The sequence below is a fragment of the Haliotis asinina genome, chromosome 10 (genome assembly GCF_037392515.1).
Source record: "Haliotis asinina isolate JCU_RB_2024 chromosome 10, JCU_Hal_asi_v2, whole genome shotgun sequence".
Classification (NCBI taxonomy): Eukaryota; Metazoa; Mollusca; class Gastropoda; order Lepetellida; family Haliotidae; genus Haliotis; species Haliotis asinina.
This window is the reverse complement of record NC_090289.1, coordinates 49,465,096-49,477,920: the sequence shown is the minus strand read 5'-3', so window position 1 is coordinate 49,477,920 and position 12,825 is coordinate 49,465,096. Positions and strand designations below refer to the sequence as shown.

Below are 12,825 nucleotides of genomic sequence, written 5' to 3'. Positions count from 1 at the left end.
AAGGCACAGGCCGAGTACGCTAAAAAACGCCTCCAGAGGATCGATTTTATTAACGAACAACTCCAGCGTGAAAACCATGCCGTTCAAACATTCAACGATGTCGATGAAGCAATGAAAGAATACTACCTACTAACTGGTAAACGATTGGAACCGCTCAATAAACCCACACTCGCTCAGTACTACACACCATCCAAGGGACAAATGAATCGTGAACTGGGCTTCATAGTGTTGGGTATAGCAGCTACTGCGTTGGTTGCGAAGCAATTAAATTAAATACCTATATAAGTAAACATGAGACCCGCTCCATACCGATGTGAATACAAACTTATGGGGAAGACCGAGGCCTGTGGTAGGAAATGCAGGACTAGGTTCTGTTGTTTCCATATGGGAAGTCCTAACTACACGTGTTCAGTGTGTGGTATCGGGGTTAAAGGACACTACTGTCTATGTAAAGCTCACGGAGCGAACGTAGTCAGACATCAACTCATCTACGAGAATAAAAAGGGCTACATAAAAGAACGTAGGCGACTGCTCAAGATAGACTCCAATTAGACATTGGTTAAGTTAGGTGTAAACACTATGACTACTGTACGCGAGCTTAAGCGGGTCGCAAAACAGAGAGGTGTGATCGGGTATTCTCGAATGCGGAAGTCAGCATTGTTGAGATTACTAGGTTTAGAAGCCCCTACGGTAAAACAATTAAAAGCTCAAGCAAAACAGCTTGGATACACGGGTTATTCAAAACTGGGGAGAGCCGGGTTAGTCGAATTGTTATCACATACCCCCGTAGCACGTCCCACTGTAAAACAACTGAAAGCCGAGGCACACGATTTGGGTTTAGGCGGGTATTCCCGTATGAGGAAACCACAACTTTTAGAATTATTACGACAGAATAGAGCTATTGACCTACAGTTCGTGCGCACTGAGCGCGCTGTAGGCAACTATTTGAGAGGTTGGCACATGCACGTTGATAGAAACATAGACATTACAGATATCAAGCCTCTGATAGCTGATAAGGTCAACCAGGAACTAAATAACCTAGGAAGTATCAAGTTTCAGATCACAGTGAAAATGTCGCTCGATAAGCAGGTTGGGAGTACCACTGAGTATGTTCAGCCTTACTTCTGAGGTAAACAAGAGGTTGTCACACATACAGAGACCATTGACGCATCAATCGATACCAGTTTTCAGCAGATACGAGAATACCTAGAACGCTACACACTTGGGGTCTGGGTGGGCTGTAGATAAAATCGATAATGTCTATCTAGACATAGCTAACTACGTGCCATTCAGAGGCGGGTCATACCTAGCCTTGCCCCCCTACTATAGGAACAAACATGCCATAGTAAACGTTAAGAATAGAGGAAACGATTGCCTGAGGTTAGCTATCAGGTCAGCCTTATTTCCAGCTGACACTCATTCAGATAGGCTTTCTAGCTATCCCCAAGACGATGGGCTCAACTGGGATGGTATAGATGAACCCACCCCCATATCCCAGATCACTAAAGTAGAAAAACAGAATAATCTGGCTATAAATATCTTTGGGCACGAAGGTAACACAACAATAGTACACAGGGTCAGCGGGGTGAAGGATCGCCAAGTTATCAATATATTCATGATCCAGCGAGGTGACAAGTATCACTACACATGGATAAAACACTTTAGCAGGCTGTTGTATGACCAATCGGCACACAGAGAAAAGACCCACTTCTGTGAACGATGCCTACATGGCTTCACACGAGCTGATTTATTAGAATCCCACCGGGAGGATTGTCAAGGTGTGGGGCAGACGGCCATACGAGTCGACATGCCTAAGGAAGGTGATAATATCCTAAAATTCGGTAACCACAAGAACCAAATGTCTGTGCCTTATATCATATACGCCGACTTCGAAGCCTTGGTTGTGGGAGAATCCCCCACATCCCCTAGTGGTGAGAGCTTCACCCACAAAACACAAGAGCATAAAGCCTGTGGGTTTGGATACATTGTCGTCCGTTGTGACGGGGAAACGAAAGCTCCGGTAGTGTATAGGGGCCCTGACGCGGCTGAAAGGTTTCTAAAGTGTTTGCAGGAGGAAGAAAAAATTATTAGGAATGCATTGTATAGAATCGCTCCCATGCGTATGACCCGAGTCGACAGGCTAGCTCACGCTAGTAGCACTAACTGTCACGTGTGTGACTCACCACTTAACGGTGATTCGGTGAGAGATCACTGCCACATAACTGGTAAGCATAGAGGCGCCGCTCACAGCGCGTGCAACCTCAAGCTTAAAATCAACCCTAAGACAATAAACATCCCCGTTGTCTTTCACAACTTGAGAGGGTACGACTCACACTTGATCATGCAGGCCATCGCGAAAATCGATGGTAATATAACGTGCATCCCCAACAACATGGAGAGATACATCTCCTTCAGCTTAAAAGGACTTAGGTTCATTGACTCGTTTCAGTTCCTCCTGTCGTCACTCGACAGTCTGGTCAAGGCCAACAATACCTCCCCTATTACCGATCGATACACAGACGCTGAGACTAGACCCCTGCTTATGAGGAAGGGTGTGTACCCCTATGAGTACATGGATAGTTGGGTCAAGTTCACCGAGACCAGACTACCCCTTATTGACTGCTTTTATAGCAAGCTGAATGAGGCGTCCGTCTCACGAGATGATTACTCGCACGCGACTAACGTATGGAATAAACTGGGTTGTAAGAACCTGGGTGATTATCACGACCTGTACTTGAGGACAGATGTACTGCTGTTAGCCGACGTGTTTGAGACGTTTAGGCGGACGTGTTTCAAGCAGTATAAACTCGACCCCGCATGGTATTACACCAGCCCAGGTCTGTCGTGGGACGCCTTGCTTAAAAAGACCGGAGTTAATTTGGAATTGCTCACAGATTACGACATGCACCTATTCATTGAGAAAGGCTTGCGAGGTGAGATTTCCATGGCATCCAAACGATACGCGAAAGCAAATAATCAATACGTGAAAGGTTACGATCCTAACAAGCCAACCAATCACATTCTCTACCTCGACGCAAACAACCTGTACGGCTGGGCCATGAGCCAGTATCTACCTACAGGGGGATTCGAATGGGTACCCCACGTTGATGTTATGGGGGTTGCACCAGATTCGAACAAAGGGTATATCCTCGAGGTTGACTTAGAGTATACCAAGGAATTACACACATCACACAACAGCTACCCCCTGGCCCCCGAACGTATGAGGGTTAACCCAGACTGGATGTCTGAGTACCAACATAACTTGTTAGGTGGGCGTGTGACAGACGTTGAAAAACTCGTTCCTAACTTAATGAATAAGACCAAGTACATCGTTCACTATCGCAACCTACATCTGTACCTGTCGTTGGGTATGAGGCTGACCAAAATACACAGGGTGCTCATGTTCGACCAGAGCCCATGGATGGAGCCCTACATCAGAATGAACACAGACCTACGAAAAAAAGCCACCAGTGATTTTGAGAAAAATCTCTACAAGCTCATGAACAACTCGGTGTTTGGTAAGACTATGGAGAACCTGAGGAAACGCGTGACCGTGAAGCTGGTTCGGTCGAGTGAGGAAGACAAGCTCAGGAGATTGATAGTCAGTCCGGCATTCAACCGTAGTAAGATATTCACAGACAACCTGGTTGCCCTACACATGAAGAAAAGCCACATAAAATTCAACCGGCCTGTTTACGTGGGGATGAGCATCCTCGATTTATCCAAACACCTGATGTACGACTTTTACTACAACGAGCTCAAGAAACAGTACGGTGACAGGTGTGAAGTGCTGTACACTGACACGGATTCCCTGCTGTTAGAAATTCGAACCGAGGACGTGTACGAGGACATGAAAAAACACCTCGATTTATACGACACCAGCGACTACCCTAAGACCCATACCATACACAGTACGGTAAATAAAAAGGTCCTAGGTAAGATGAAGGACGAGTGTGCTGGCACGCCCATAGCCGAGTACATAGGTTTGAGACCTAAGATGTACTCCATACTGAAAGCCGACAATAGTGAGATCCGGAAGGCTAAGGGGGTTAAGAAGTATGTGGTGAAACAACACATCAAACACGCCAGATTCAAGGAAGCCCTGTTCAAGACCCGTACCTTTAGGCATAAAATGAACACACTTAGAAGTGATGGACATAAGATATACGGACTGACTATAAACAAGACGTCCCTGTCGCCTATGGACACGAAACGTTGGATAGCTATTGATGGGATAAACACATACGCGTATGGACATGAAAAAATTTGAGGCTATTTACTACAGCCCGCGTGGGTACTGGAAAGGAGCTAGCGCAGTAGATAAGCTAGCTAAAATAGCGCGAGTACCCCCGGAGGAAGCCAAAGCGTGGCTTGAAAAACAAGCCCTGTGGCAGATCTACTTGCCGGCACCACGCTACGTGCCTAGAAGGAGGTTCGGTATTAACATACCTAATAGCGTTCACCAGGCAGACCTACTGTTCCTACCCCACGACAAGAGGTACAAGTATGCCTTAACCGTAGTGGACGTAGCCAGTCGTTACAAGGAAGCCGAACCCTTGACCACGAAAGATTCAGCCCAGGTAGCCAGAGGATTCGAACGCATATACAAACGCAGCCCGCTGACGTGGCCAACAGAGCTGCAAGTTGACCCCGGACGGGAGTTCATGGGTGCCGTGTCACAACTGCTAGCCAAACACGATACAAAGGTCAGGCGTGGCACGGCCGGAGCCCATCGCAGCCAAGCCATAGTTGAGAGATTTAATAGGACTTTGGCTGAGCGCTTGTTCGGCCATCAGTATGCTAGGGAGATGGCCACCCCTGGAAAACGATCGACTGAATGGGTCACGAGGTTACCCAAGGTGGTGTCGGCAATCAACCATGAAGTCACCCGTCTCACCGGTAAGAAACCGGCAGACGCTATCAAACTAAAATCAATAGTTGCAGAGTCGGCCGCTCCATTGCGTGGGAAGGAGAAACAGATACCAGATAGGGCCCTAGTGAGGTATCTATACCAGCCGGGGGAACACGAGGGTGATAGCCGTAAGCGGGCCACCGATCCTATATGGTCAGTCAAAACTTACAACATAGATAAAGTGGATATGAAAGTCGACGAACCTAACTTATACTACTTGAGGGATGGGCCGGGTAGGGGGTTTGTAAGAGAAGAATTATTGATCGTACCGTACGGCACAGTGTTACCTCCTACCAACACACGTTAAACGTGACATTGTAGTAGGGGTAATAGTAGCAAGAGCTAAGGGCCCAACCAACGCCTTATTTACTAAATAAGGCGTTGTAGAGACTTTTTTTGAAAGTGGTCCAGAACCCCCATTCCCTATACTACTCCTGTTTATACCGTACATATATACACACAAATGGCATGATAAAGTTCCAGATTTGTACTTAACCTTCATCTATATACAGATCATTTTGCCACGAAAGATCTACTTTACACTTCTTCTGCTGTTGCAACCCGTCGTCAGCATTTAGTCTCAGGTCAAGGGTGACTTGAGTAGTTAAAACTTAAGCAATTAATTGTCAACCTGTGACAAATTATTACAGCCTCTGAAATACAATAATATAGCTTAAATACGGCCTCCCATTTCCCGCTTGAGCTCCACAACTCTTTCTGATAACATGACATGATAGAGCTAAACGTCAAGAGTAGCAATTTTTACTAACTCTTCAACCGTCTTCATTGAAAATCAGTAGTGGGTCCATATCTTTCAGTATACACAGCAGACACATTGTATAATGATGACACTCATTTTAACCTCTGTCGATGTAGTCCAGGTAGGAGTATTACCTTTCTTTGCTATATTACTAACACAAACAGCTATGATAGCCGAGCCTAGAAAAACCTTCTTTTAACCTAAACACATGCAGGTGTGCACATAGACCTCTTACAGTAAAGTATGAACTGAACACAGGAACTGTTTTGAAAGGGATACACCATGTGCCTACAACGATTTAACCATCAATACAGTTATAATCTGGCTGGTTAAAAGCAGCTGTTTGACAAACATAAAGGAGGTCAGAGAGCAGGGACATATTGCTGCAAATCTACAGGCACGTAGGAAGCCACTTTTTCGATTAATCCCGATAGGTTGCAAAGTTTTATTTTTAGATAGTACTGACAGATTGCAAAGCCTTGTTTGCAACAATCATGCGGAAGTCCAGACTGTCTGTAATGCTAGATACAACCCTATTATCCAGTACCTCACTACGGTTGCATCTTCAGTCTTATCTTATCATAAAAACAGGATTATTCCATGAAGTATTTTACCCCCTTTTTCAACCCTGCATGAGAGATAAATACACCAGAGACCCACTAATATAGAAGGGGTTGGAGTGACAGGCTTCAGAGGCACTAACATACCGAAACCATTGACCTTCCTCTAATGCTTGTATGTTTGCTAAACCCTCATGTTTGACATTCTGGTCATGACTCTTGTAACAAAATGCAAGGCAAATGAATATTTCATTGTATAATATCATCGCTGCAAACTCACGCCTGCCCGACCGTCCGGGACGGTCAGTTATATAAAAATGCGCGCCCGATGGTCTTGGACAAATCCGACTCAAAGTACAATGTATAATGACTTAAGCCTTGACTGAAACAGAAATGAAAACATTAAGCTGTTTCACTTCACTTATTTACGTTCTTCTTATTTTTTCTTTATCCAGAAAATTCTGGACTGGCAACTTTCTAACCGGTCTGGTAGTTCTCTGTCTTGCTGAAGTTTAGGGAGTTTTATCTATGTTGCCATGACCCACCAGGGATATACGTCTGTTATTTGGTAGCCGAGAGCCACGATACGGTCCCATTACAGTCAAGGCACGACCCTGCTCGACTGTAACATCGACAACACCCGACCCCCAACACCACAACTCCAATCGTACACCTACTCAACCCTACCCCGGCTCAACCCTACCCAACTCCACCGTCCTTTAGCGGACTCTTCCGTGAGTCCTGCGTGGTTGTTTTGCAACACGCTGTTACTATTTTAGTAACGTGAACGAGGCAGTGAATTGCACATTTACAAATGTCAAAACTCTTATAAAATGGAAAAGAGAAAGCTTTGCCCTTGTCAATCATTTCTCGAAAAGGGTCGACCAGACGTGACTCGGTATATTGTAAATCGTCCTTGAATGCAGCCACCTAAAACTCTTAATAAGCATAATGTTATCAAAATTAGAAGAATAGCTGTCCAGTTGCAAATACGATGGCCAGATGCTGTCTTCTGCAAGTAAACTCTTACGGATTTTTCAGCTACAGTATATTATGTTTGACAGCGTACTTTTGAATTTTAAAACATGGGAAATATATACAGTATCATATGACAACAGTGATTAAAAACGCTTCCTCATTTCGTGTGGATTCACTTTACAGCGGGTTTAGTATAGACATTCTGTAGGTCTAGATGTGCACATCGGACAGTCCGGTACACCTGTTAAGAGGAAAACATGAATTATATGACATCATGAACGTGCATGTATCGCTAATGACACCTGATATAATGTGCAGTCTAAGACGAGACATTCGTTGTCTCAATACTGAGCAGCCGTCTGTGTACGGAAGATGTATGAGTAAATTGTGTGCTACATACGTGTCAGTCCAGAAAATAAACGTAAATGAAGTCCCCACATATCTCCGGTTGGGCACAGAACAACGGAAAACGTATTTAGTTCAAACGGTTTCCTAGAAAAGCGTTATCAGGTTTACCAGGAACTCAACTCACATTCCTAGAACTGCACCCCATATATGACGACCATTGAGCAGTGCTGACTGTACCTATTGCCTCTACCTAATGCAATCTGCCTGATTCTGAGAACTGCGCCGTATACATGTCAGTCAAGTCGCCGTCCTTAAACATGAGGTAGTGCTGTCTGTACCCATTGCCTCTCCTTAAAACAAAGCACTATTGCAGTAGTCAGTGATTAGTTGATGATGTAATTATGGACTAAATAACAGCAAACGAGCCCATATCAGCCATGGCTTTGCCATAGTACGTGTTGGGGTTATTTATAGACAAGCTTATCGAGCACGCTCATTTTTCCTAGTACCAGGTGTGTTCGATTAGATGAACAAATGATGTCCTGTCAGGCCAGTGAAAATACGTCAAGATCATACGGCCGGCCTGAACGTGTAAAATCTCGCCCTTTGCTGACAAAAGCTAGGACTGTTTCGTTTCCTACCGAGGGTGTAGTACTATCAAGCAATTATGTGATTGTTTTTGTATCGTACTGCTTATGTCATTCCAACCCTATAACAACTATTTGAAGAAAGTTTAGTTTATTTGAGTTTCGGTCTATGAACCTTGTCTTTGCTTGTCTGACCAACAGATCCCGAATATGATAATGAGGCATAAAAACTTATTGTTTATTGCATATAGAGCGACCTTTCGGTTTAGATTTATACCACGTAATCTAACTGAAAGCACGTTTCGCTTAGGGACTGTCCTTACTTTATAGTTGAAGCATGTATAATGTGAATAGCTCCTGCCCCCCTCCCCTCCCCTCTCCCCATCCATAATCCCCTTGAAACTTACGTAAAAGGAAAGTGAAAGATAAATTAATGACCCACAACAGAATGGGTGCCAAAGTAAAGTTTCTTCCCTGTCTCTCATTTTAGAAAGTCCGTGGTGCCATATTCTTGAAATATTTTGATTAATACCTTTTCCTTCCCCTTTCAACAACCGATGTATTCACAATTGGACATGACCTGTTAAAGATTGCTGTTTGGGGAAACAATCATTTAAGCTTGGGATAAATATCAAACAATTGCAGCTGTTATTGTCTTTCAAACAGGACAGTCAGTTACTGTTATGATAGCTTGAGACATTGAGGATTCGACGATTGTTTAGTTAACCACGTTATGTTTAATCCATACGAACACACACTGAACGGTCGAACCGATTGAAGACGCCGCGCAAATATGATTGGGTAATGCAAACTATGTTACAAAGATGAAGTCTCTCGGCATATATTTGGTATGATGATAGACAAAAGATTTAGGGGCCTCTCACAATTTATGGTTTTGAGGGGTGGGGTTGAGAGTTTCAGGGAGAAGCCTCTTCAATGTGAATGCCAATCACATTTATTTGGGTTATATTTCTGTCTACATTGTCTAATTTCGGCCTGCTTCCGGTTTCCCAAGTTAAAAGTTTCTTTGAGTCACGCTTGGTCGTGAAATAATAAAATAGGAAAGGGAATCATGACATTGTCAGTATTCTCCATCCGTCCATGTAAATTGTTTCTACTATTTTCATCGTTTCGGGTTTCCTTGTAAACTGTGTAAGCAGAGTTGCGTGATTGCACCGACGTTTGGTCACGCCTCCACCAACGACATAACAGCTGTATCACGATCATAATATCTCGTACGTAGTACTTAATATTTCCTGTAGAAGTCATCTCCACAACGCAGATTGTGATGAGTTTTCTTATGCCAGGAATGACAGCGTGTTTTGTCAATTTCGGAGATAAAAGTGATCTTTTACAAGTGCTTCGTGAAATGTTTGATCACTGTCTTCCGATCGCTCGGTAATAACAGGCAAAGATTTTGTTAAACACACACATATCCGTTGACACAAAATCAAGGTATTATTTGAAATAATGATGAACTGTATTTTTGATTGTTGTTCATCATTGCTGTAACAGTGTAAGGTGGCAAATATTAGGCTTGGTCAATGCAAGAATGTCTGACAAACTTTGGTTGTCGACTTGGTTGTCACATTTCGGCTACGAACAGACTGGTACAGAAACATCTGCAAATTAATACGGCCAAGGACATACTGAATGACTTCATGTGACGTTAGCGCTTAAGAGGTGACCACAGGATGGCGCAGTATTTAAAAGCATTTACAGTGTTGTTAAGATAATGAACAGTCAACTTTACAATTTACACGTTTCACGTGTTTTCTAGCATGCGTAACAAACGTAAATGATACGAATATAGGAGACGGACTTCAAGACCCCCGAAACCTCTTATGAGTGAGTTAATGTTTATCGTCACGATACTTCTTATCACCAGGGTTAAGTATGTCACATGTTTAATACATGGGTAAATACTATGCAATTGGTTATAGGTAACTAATGACACACTGGTTTAACATGTCTTTCAATGGTGCAAGTTGCTGTCTATTCTGTGTTAGGGCGTTTCCGCACGCGTCTGTCTACTGCATCCCACATGTGTTCGATCGTGAACATGTCTGGAGAACGTGCTGGCCACTGTAGAACGTATCACGTTGTTCCTCTCGTCGATGAACGACGAACAACTCGGGCCCAACGCAATCTGTGACGTCTGTGTTCAGGAATCAACACCTGCCCTTAAAAAGGTCTGTAATCTTTGATACCTGCTGCTCGAAGACGTCTTCCCACCGTGTGTCGACTGACGCGCTGGTCAAGGGAATTCGCCGCTGGTGACGGTACCAGTGGAGCATACTTATGGCCCTGTCACGATCAACTGCTGACAGTCGTGGCATATCTGTAGTGGTCTTTTTCAAACTGTATGTGTAACCTGTCCGCACACTATTTTCATACTCTTAGTGCAAGTGAACCTCAAAATCATGGTTCATACAATTTATCACTTCGACGTTTTATTCACGATGTGCACGTGAATTTCACAGCAGGTATCAATTTGCTGCGTCAGAGCGACATACTTCAGTGCATAACTTACCTACAAAATTATTTCTTTAAATTTTGAGAAATGGCAACCCTTGGTATGCTTTATTTTGCTAGTCAGTTTAGAACTGTCAAATGCCATTGCTTTGTCAGAGGATGCTTGTCCCCGCTTGAAGGAGCACGTGGGTGTGACAGATTTCAAACATGGCATTCCCAACATGGCAATGGCCAACAGCATAATGATCTATACCTGAACATCGCTTTAATGAAAGAAATTTTTACCATACGTTATATCTAGTTTGACATCCTTCAACTTCTAGGCTTCACTGTTGTGAAAGACTTTATATACATCATGTCACATGCATCATAAAGTGAATGAACAAGGATGTTTCTTTCAATAAAATGTATAACAGCACACGTTTCTGTTTTGGACGTCTCCTCAGCTTAAGAAGGAGGCTAACAGCATAGCTGCACAGATGTGTTCATATATATGTTTTGCAATGTTCTAAATCAAATAAGAACCTACAATGTGACGAAATGAAATGGACACCGCTGTTGCCTAGTGTGTAACAGATGAATAAGATTTCATAAAAGAATCTGGTCAGAATGAAGTCTGAAACGTATTCTCTGAACACACTACCAACACATCATGATTATGATTTGTAGATATGTGAATCTGGAGCTCCATGAAGTAGGGAAGGCCGTATCAGAGGGAGTATGTACATATACTAAAATGATTACTTTGGTGTTTTTGTTGTAGTGTTATATGTCAATAAAACATAATGATCAACAAAAGAAATGGGAAAAATGAACACGAACAGTGTATGGTTTCCGGTCGCTGCTAAACCTCCACAGTCAAGGACTCTTGCCACAGCAAAACTTCCATTAAAGTTCAAACATTGCTAAAGTGTAAAATGGTGTATGTACATCCGCTCTAGAAATGTCTAAAAGGGAGCACCTCAGACTTTCAGTTCTTTGATGCTGAAAGTGTCGAGGACAGTAGGGTAGTGGTTAAATCGTTCGCTCGTTAGCCAAAGACACGGGTTCTATACAATGCGTGAAGTCCATTTGTGGTGTCCATCGTGAATTTGCAGACATTCTCCTAAATGCGGCGTAAAACACTCACTCACTCACTCTACTTGGATAGAGAACGACCTACTGCCCGAGCCATGACTAGAAAATGTGCTCACCACGAAACCGAGGTATGCCGTGACTCGGCAAATGCTTTGAAACCACTTGTGGGATTAGTTCCATACAGCTATGGAAACCAAACTAAAAGAAGATAGGGTCCCTTGGGGTAGGAGAAATACCATAGATAGGTATAGACATCGAAATCCAGTTACCATTTCAGCATACATTGAAAGGCACACTAACTACTGTGGTCTATAGTAAAATGCACGGAGGCGTGGGTCAGCCAGGTTGCCCTTCGAAAGAAGAGTGCCGGTAAGTACAACTGGCAGCCTAGACACAACGGAATGTATGCTCCATAACTGCTGGTGACGTCGCTACTGTTGACAATAACACACCTCGAGGGTTATTGAAATACATGGATTTGATTCTCCACTTGTGTGCTGTGCACGAAGTCCATTTCTTGTGTCTCCCGCCATGATGTTGGTGGAATACTGCAGATTCCATCTCATATCCAAATGCAGACATATATATCAAGTGCAGCTGCTACCCATTTGGATTACAACGTCTATTACATTTTGAATATTGTCCTGTCGTATGTCAAAAGTGATCCAAAAGAGGTCTGAAAACTGTCTTTTGGATAGAGCTGGGTTAGTGCATGCGCTTGTTATTGGGCGAATGCATGTTGGGGGAAACAAGTGGAGTACATCAGTTCCGTTTTGGCGAGCCATTATCCTGGGTCGCTCTGCCTCACATGAAGATGAAACGTTGGTAGCTGTTCTCGCAGATATGCCACCAGTAACGTCTATTTTATTTGTAAGCATATTGTGTTACATTTTGCACGAGTCACGTTAGATTTACACCGCTTTTAGCAATAGTCCAGCATTATCACGGCGCTTGCATCAGGAAGCTGAGTATAATTAGTATATGAAGCCATACTTACGCCCTTTTAAATCTCTGTAAAGAAATCAAGCACAACCATCCAATTGTGCCGATGACACATCGTATACATACTTCTTGATCCATGGGGCATGTCTTGCAAAATGTAGTGTCCATATGATTTAAAGACAAGTC

General features: G+C 43.4%; 1 protein-coding gene across 1 annotated transcript in view; it reads right to left on the bottom strand.

The window, feature by feature from the left end:
- LOC137298380 (uncharacterized) overlaps positions 1 to 7,700 on the bottom strand; it is a 28,213-nt gene extending 20,513 nt beyond the window's left edge. Inside the window, exon 1 of the mRNA XM_067830630.1 lies at positions 7,611 to 7,700. The gene's annotated coding sequence lies outside the window, so the exon portion shown is untranslated. The remainder of the gene's footprint in view (positions 1 to 7,610) is intronic.
- Between the last annotated feature and the right edge of the window lie 5,125 nt (positions 7,701 to 12,825).